At 35.6% G+C, this 8,625-nt stretch overlaps 1 long non-coding RNA gene across 1 annotated transcript; it reads left to right on the top strand.

Annotated features, from left to right (window-relative positions):
• The first annotated feature begins 204 nt into the window (after positions 1-204).
• LOC106034864 (uncharacterized) lies at positions 205-8,304 on the top strand. Its single transcript, XR_001206369.3, has 3 exons — positions 205-584; positions 703-784; positions 4,683-8,304. It is a non-coding gene; the product is annotated as an uncharacterized lncRNA (long non-coding RNA).
• The last annotated feature ends 321 nt before the right edge of the window (positions 8,305-8,625 follow it).

Raw genomic sequence — 8,625 nt, 5'->3', positions numbered from 1 at the left:
CCCTGGCTTCTGTTACATTAACCAAATTATGTCTGCTGTGAACAGGCAAGAACTATGGGTGTCTCCTGTAAGTTGAAATGTTGTCTTAAGTGGGAACCTTATTGATTTCAGTGCAGTCAAGCCGTCACCTCTCGTATTGTAGTTGGCTATGTGTGACTGTTTGGTTCCCAAGAACTACATTGGTTTTGTTTTATGGTGAACAGGTTCTTGATTTTTTTTTTGCTTTAAGAATTCATTTGATAGTCTTGCAAATACGAGGTGGAATTGTGCTCTGTTGTGAATTAGGTGACAAAATGAATGGGAGATTCTTTTCTACATCTGCAATGTATCATCTAACGAGATCTGAAACCATCTAAGCAGATCTGAAGTCTTGAGATCCTAGTTAGCTGTCGAGAATCTAGCCTCTGTCTTTTGTAATAAAATGTAGTCCCAAGGGAAATTGCATTCACATTTCATGCTTGTTGCTGCTGTCTTTGGACTGGTAGAAACAAGATGTTTCTGGGAGAAGAAATACCTCAGTTTAATTTTTAATCTATTTAACGTGTAGGGCTGTCACTGCAAAGCAGCTTGGGTTCTTAGTGCAGGTATCAACAACCCTTACTGAACCTAAAAGAAAGATGGTTCTTGTCTGGCTTTCCCTTTCCCGGAAACCTGAATTCCCTTTTAACTGTTTCTGAAGGTTGTCTTGCATCAAATTTGTAGTGTTTGAAGGAAACAGCTTTGGAAAGAAACTCATGGTGTTTACTAGTTCCTGGAAGATGCAGATCTCTCCAGCAGCTTGTAGGTACGCATTTTTTATCCTACCATTCTTCATTATGCCCTTTCCCTGCTGCAGCTTGTTGTTGCTTCCTAAAATGGGGATGGATTCCACCCTATCTTGAACTGACTGCCTGTGTAAAATAGATTAAGAACTTTTAATTTATGTGACAGAGCAAAAGAGAGCAAGCTCGATTTACCAGATTGCCATATACAGTAAACATTTTTGCTGTGTATGATGTTGATGGTATTTTAACAAAACAGTCATACTTTTTTACACTTGTAGCAGATGCATGGTGAGAATTTAAATCTTTCTTCTGTGATATATTCAGTTATAATTCTTTTCTCTAATCTCTGAAAAGAGATGCTCTCTAAACGCATTTTATCAGATGGCTATTCTCATGTCAAAAGTTAAAGAAACAATAGGGAGTGAGGGACCAGAGAATTACCAATCTGTTACTGTTTGCTGAGACAGCACAACAGCAAAGAAATAGTTTAGAAATATTGTCAGGAAAAAGGTCCAAGTGAGAATCTGTTAATTTATGTATTTCAAAATTTAGGCATTGTGTGTGGATCTATAAAAGGTCATGGATTTTGTTAGAAATTACTTTTTTTTTTTTTTTATTGCCTTAATGACTGTTTTCCTGTGGGGTTTTATATGTTTAAATGATCAGGGAAGGGAAGTAAATGATGTGTGAATTAGGTGAAAAACCATGTAACATAAATAGCAAATATTGTAATCTATTTCCACAGATATTTCAAGGAATATATTATTTGATTTTTTTTTCTGCAATTTATTTGTTGAATATTTACAAGAGCGAAAAATATATACAAATAAAATCATAATTACTAATCATAATTAGTAGTACGTGCTGTGTAAATAATAATATGCCTCTGTGATTTTCACCTTTGTTAGGGACAACTTATGCCCTTTCATCAAAATAATTTTGTATTTCATAATAAGGAATGCTGGAAAAATAGCAAGTTTATACAGAGACATGTTACATCTGAGACATGTTACATGCTTTTTTTCCTCTTATTTTAAAACCCAAGAGGTATTTCTTGCAGTCATTTAAGAGTGACTATAAGATTCATTTCCCATTGCAAATATTGTAGAACATCCATCTTGTCGCAGTGTCCTAAATATTGCTCAAAACAGCAGCTCTACAGTAAGTAAGAAACCTTACGGGGTTAAATTCATGCTTTCTGCCATACAAATGGCCTGCCAGGGGATTTAAGGACTTGGAACTGTACAGTGCAACTCAGGGCAGTAAGGTAAAATGCATGCTTCTGCATGTGTGCTGGCCTTCTACTGTTTTTGGCTTCTTTGGAGGAAAGGTTAGTAATCAAAATAGAATCATGCAGCTGTCACTGACTTTGTAAGCAGTTGTGGATATACTTAGTATTTTGTGACAAGTCGTGTTGTGACAAGATGCACTGAACACTCATTGTCTTCCCTACGATTTTGGCTTGATGAAGGATTGAATAAATTGGTTTTACATGTCACATTGCCTTTTAATAAAACTGACAATATTATTTGTCTGCTTTATAGATGCACTTATGGAATTTGGACATTTTGAAATATATATGTAGGAAATACTAATATGTAAATGTAATTGCTAGTGATTTTTACATTGGAAAGTCCTACACCTATGAAAGGTGAAGCCAAGTGACTAGGATAAGGAGGAAAAGCTGTTTGTAGCCAAATATATGTATAGCAGTAAAAAGGTTCATTCTATTTATTGAATTTTATTTGCTGTTTGTTTGGACTGTGTGGTGACAAACAGTAGCCTGTTACTAGGTAGTTATTGGATTGTACTTACGAGAGGGATAAAATAGATGAGAGGCTTGTGCATGCAGACATCCACTTGTGAGAGGAGTATTGAGATAGGTAGTCTCTTAGGAAAGCATAAGAATCTTTGAATTGCATAGTTTTATAATTATCCGAAACAGTGGGAAAAACAACTTCTGGTGCTCCAGTTTGTGGGGTATTGCCAGTATATGAGTCTTTAGTTTTATTTTTCTTTTGTTTGTTTCTCTGTTTTCTGAAATTTTAATATGTGTTTCCATGTCCCTTTAAGTATTACTGGAGGGTTCTGAATGGATTGAATGATCTTCACAGGTGTTCAGAGAGAAGTTACAGAGGCTGTTTAAAGCCACAAATATATGCACAACTCTGGATTGTAAAATGAAGTCATAATTTAATTTTTTTTTTTTAAAGTAAAGTACACATAAGTAGATTGAGAACTACCTTCCAGGTAGTATTAGCAATCAGCTCCCAAACTATGCTAAGAAAGTGGTGGGTCCTGTTCATTCCAGCTGCAATGCAGACTTGAGAAAGAGGTGGAAACTTTTCACTCTTTCCCCAGATTCCATAAAGTGACATTTGATGCTTAGTGCATAGTTCCCTCCCACCTCTTTTTTTTAGTTTTTTTTTTCTCCCCGTTTCTTTCATCTGTCTGCTTCTTAAGCAAGACAGAATTGCTAGAAAGAGTTTTGTGTCAGGAAGGTCAAGTCATTGAACTTTAAGGGGTATCAATTGCAATTGGATGGCAGCCCAATAGGAGGATCTCTTAATGGGGTGGAATAAGAAACTTACTTTTTAGTCTGTTTAAAGGTAATACTTAAATATGTGCTCCAAGGAATCAGTCTTTGATTTAGAATATTGTGTCTCCTGCTTTTCTGAACATGCAGGCCTTAGATCTTTCTATTATTAAACTATTTTTAGCTGATGAGAACTACTCTGAATTTGATTATAGTTTTTTTCCTTTCCTTTTTTTTTTTCTTCCTTAAACCACACCTCATCTGAAGATGGGAATGGTTGGGGATTTTCCTTCTGTTAGCTTTGTGGTGTATTTGAAAGATCTTTCTCACTTTCTTCTTTATTCATCTTTACTTACTGATAGCTAGAAATTTCCTCTGAAAGTCAAAAGCATAGAAATAGTCCTAGTTCACTGGATAAGCCATGCTGAGTAGCTGTTAGAACAAGAACTGCACAGACGCTGCAGAACTGGTACATAGAACAAGAAGTGGAAGTGCTGGTCTCTTGAAGGGAAGTAAGGGAGCAAGGGGAGCACTATTTTTTTTTTTTTTCCCAAGAACTGTCTGTCTTCTTCTCTCATAGACATTCATAGTCCAGATTTTAGTTGCATCTTTGTTTTACAGTTGTGTAGACAAACTGAAAGGAATTAAATTTGTGGAGGGTAAGTGCAGGTGTGGATAAAAATAACTATGGATAAATAGGTAAATGTTATTAAAAAAGAAATTATCTGAAGGTTAATAAACTGTTACAGAAGTTTGGCTTAAAAACAAAACAAAAAAGAAAAACACACACACACACAAAAAAAACACAACACAAAGTGCACACAAAACAAAACAAAGACCGCAAATACGAAACAAGTTTAGATGAGTATATGAATCTAGCAAATTTTAAGGATTATAGTCAGTGTAAAATGTGAGGTTTTTTTAGACAAGGACTTATCTGTATTTTGTTTACAACCAAGCTTTTTAATTGAAACTGTCATTCCACCATCCCAAACAAAGATGGATGTCTCAGTAGTGGATGAGTCTTCTGCTGCTCAACTCTAGAATTTACTGCACAATCACCCTTTTTATCCCTGAAGCTGGGGTGGGGGGGATAGGAGCAGAAGGGGGGTATCATTTCCGGAGATAGAAAAACTGCAGTAAAATACAGTAAGAAAAAAGAGCAATGTTGGCATAAGAATAAATAAGTATAAACCAACCATAAATTTATTAGAGTGGAAATTAGTAGGTACTTTCTGTTCTGTTTTGAGAAATGAGGTTCTGGAACTTCAATACTTCATTCTGATCGGAATGGTAGGAGTGGCAAACCCAAAACTTATGTAATGATTTAACGTAACAATTTTTTTGGTAACATTATTGTAATGCCTGTGTCTTGGTTTCAGTTTTTTGTCTTAGCAGATGGGGTTGACGGCCTAGAGGATCCCAATCAGTCTGATGTTTCCAGTGAAATCACTGAAAATATTGACATTCAGTGGATCTCCGTGTTGTCACTGAGGGGGAAGCAATATACAGCATCTAGAAGCTGCTATGTTGAAGAAAGTTATATAGATTCAATAATAAAAATAGAAGAGAAATTTTCCAATGTAAGCATTAAAAATCACAGTTTTTTTTTCACTTTTTCTCTCCATAGTTCAGAGCATTACAAAACAAACAACAAACAAACAAACAAACAAAAGCTTGGAACACACACACACACACACACACACACAAAACACCAGAAAACCACAAAACGAAAGCTGTGAGTTGCATATGTGTGAGTGTTAATACAATACTACTAAAATATCAGGCATGAAATGGTGATTATCTTAACATCTATTCATTTAAAGGAATACAAAACACTGTAATTTGAGTGGCATCTCTTACCCATGAAGCATTATTCTCTCTCTTAAGCTTTGATTAGATACATCATGTGCCATTACATTCCACTACATTACATTTAATTTCTCTTACAAAAAGTAATAATGCTGCACATTAAAGTTAAACCTTAAAAACATGACAGAAGGTACTTTAACCTGCATTAAGAATGTATTTAGCTAGCCATAAAGCTTTTCTTTCCCCTTAAGATAAATACTCAAACACTTACATCACTTACGTAGGCACAATAGTTATGATAAAACAAATAGATTCCTATAATGAACTACATTTTTCTTCTTTTTTTCCCCCCTTTCTTCTTTTTTTCCCCCCTTTCTTCTTTTTTTCCCCCTTTCTTATGCTAGGCTTGATATAATTATAAGGTTAAAAAAGGGGGAGGGGGGAGGGGAGAGAGGAAGTGTCTGTTGCTACAGCAAAGTGGAGAAATTTTAAGCACACCTGTCATCTGACAATCCCCAGGAACCCCTCTCCTCTTCTTAAGTCTTCTTCTCTTTGGCCAACAGCCAAAACCCACTTTAAAATAGTTTAAAAATCTGGAGATTCCCAGAGTTTTCAGTAGGCTGAATAGGCTGTTGAAACAAGCTAAAGGCTGACATCTCATTTACTTCAGGGATAATGTTATTTATGTAGCGTAAGAGTAACTACAGGTAACATAGTGGGACAAATCCTGCAGTCCTTAGATAATTCCAATTTAGGCTGAACTCTCTTTCAAGTCATCAATAAAGATGGAAATCTTCTATTTTGTGCTTTAATTAACAAAAACCAAAGACATAAATCTTTAATTTCTCACTAGTTGTTGGTATGTGAGGCCAGGTAAGAAGTAGTTATAAAGGAAATGCATTTTAATTTTAAATGTTTTGTCTCCAAGAAGTGGTGTTCAAAGGATTATGGCATTCATTTCCTTGTCTAATAAGGTTTTATGCCACACCCCTAAGTGCCATTTCTGAAGTGTTTTAAGGAACATCTTACAACAACAACAACAACAAAAGCCAATAGCCTAATTTTCCTTTCTTTCCCTCTTGAGGCAGTTAGGCAATTGGTACTGTTTTGTTTGTTTGTTTTTCAAATACTTATTTTCCTGGGGGAGGCTGAAGTTGGTGTGGAGCACTTTATTGCCCTTGCTGCAGTTTTGACAGCAGAAATGAAGGGAGGGAAGGTAAGAAGGTAAGAAGAGGATGCGTAATGGTCCTGGGCCAGGATGGACAGAAAAGGCTGTCCGTCATTTCCGCTCCTGTGATAGTGACCTGTTCCCAAGACACTCCAGTGCTCTACCCTTTCCAGTCCCTCACTGGGAATGGAAAATTGACAGAACTCTTTTTAAGAGAAGGAGACGATGAAGTAAATCTCTGGAAAACCTCAGACAAACTTTGTTACCAAAAAAAAAAAAAAGCCATTTTGCAATTAAAGAGAGTTAAAGAGAGAGTTAGAGTTTTGCTGGAAAATTCATTAGCTAGTTCTGTCCTAGCTCCTCTTAAATCATTCCTTCACCTGCACACATCAGTGTCCACAGAACAGCTTTAAATTGTCTGACTACTCTGTATCTGCTGTGTCTTGTCAGCTTGTGAACTCAGAGTTATGTGGTTTAGTTATATTAAAAAAGTATACATTTGAACCTATCCTATGAACAGCTCAATATCCTTTCAAAGTCCTCTCAGAGACTTGCCTTTTTATTGACAGATTCTGTTCTTCCATTTTAGAAACTCGCTTTAGAAACTCCTCTTTAATTACAAAGGAGTATCTGAAAGGAGTTGCTCATTTTAATGCTGACTTTGACTATGGCATAGGAGACAGTCATCAATAGGTCCTCATAATTTACACTTAACCTTTTAGTCTTTCATGTTTATTCACTCTCTGCTGTAGATAACATCATTACTTTTGTTTTTGTCACTAGTATCTATATCAAAGACATAAGTTGTGAGGATACATCTAAAGGCAGTTTTCCAGTGGGATTCCGAACTGTATTTTCTTCTGAAACTGAGATGTAACAGTGTTGATGTATGTATACACACAGTTAGAAAAAATATGAAAAGACTGCAATTTTTTAAGCTCTATCTCTTCATATTCAGTGACCCTGGTAAAAATGACATTTTCTAATACTTATCAGCCAAGATTATTTACAATATAGCCAGGCTAAAAGGGGTGAAGAAAATGTCAAGAACTGTCATGAACACAATGAGCCAAATATTTTTCAAATAAGATATATGGAAAAAGGACATGAGTTCTTCAGGGATTAAAAATATTTAACATTTTATGAATTTTTGAATTATGTCTACTGGTGACTGTGGTATTTTTAGGTGTTAACTCATCTATGATTACCTCTGTTCCTGTCCATAGGAGAGAATAACTTTACCTAAGTCATTGTTAGTAGCAGCTGGAAAAATATTGCTTAGGTAGACGATGCATTATATCATCTCTGTTGCATCATGGCTGGTTACAATATTGTGTGTTGTAGTGCTAGGGACAACTTACGATTTAATGAATTCAGTGGAGATGATAGCCATCAGAATAACTGTGGAAATATACTCTGACTTCATGCTCATCAGCAGGAGCATGCCTCCAAGACATAGCTGCACTTAGTGCTCCACATTTGATGCTGGTTTTGTGGACCTTCCAGATCAAATATGGACTCAAATTTTTGAGGGCTACCAGGTTCCCTGAGAAAAAGCCTCCATTTATTGTGTCTCTATGAAATCCCTCAGGCAGCTGTACTCCAAAGAGAATGATTGACTAAAAGTTAGAGCTCATGCTCTAATTTAGTAATTAAAGTGCATATGGATTAACCAAACATTTAACTCTTATATGATGAAGGAATTCTTAACAAATCTGTACAATTTGTTGCTTTACTATAAAATTTAACAACATTAAACACTTGTTCAGTCATGCATGTTGTTGTTGGTTGTATGAAAACATTTTACCAGTTGTAGATGTGCTGGTCCCTGAATGTACCGAATTCCTAGTATGAATAATATTTCAGTGGAAAAGATTTAGGTGATAGGATTTTGCTTAGACCTCTTCCTGAAAAACATAAACCAAACCAAAATAAATTGTTTACTAAAGGACTCATTGGGTAATGTTTCTTCAGCATATGTTCTTCAAAAACAATATGACTACAGAGTGCTCATGAGGATACCTTATTACAATACATGTAACCAAATAAAAGGAAAACTGATCATGTATTGATGCTAGCTTATTTCTATGTGATCTATCAGTTGTGTCATTGCAACACTTTTTCACTAGGAAATTTGCCATTTTTGAATAATTACCAGGATGACTCCTGTAATGCTGGGATTGCAAGTGTAGAGAGGACACTCTAGTCAAACCTTACTCAGAAATTTCTGCGACACTCGGTTAAAACCTGAGTCTACATGTCATTGATGGGTAATAGAATGAGGAGTATTTTATTCAAAAAAAGCTAACTCTGCAGAAGGCTTTTTATGTATGAAGGCTTGATTC

The sequence above is a fragment of the Anser cygnoides genome, chromosome 2 (assembly GCF_040182565.1).
Source record: "Anser cygnoides isolate HZ-2024a breed goose chromosome 2, Taihu_goose_T2T_genome, whole genome shotgun sequence".
NCBI classification, from domain to species: domain Eukaryota; kingdom Metazoa; phylum Chordata; class Aves; order Anseriformes; family Anatidae; genus Anser; species Anser cygnoides.
This window is presented reverse-complemented; position numbering and strand designations above follow the sequence as displayed.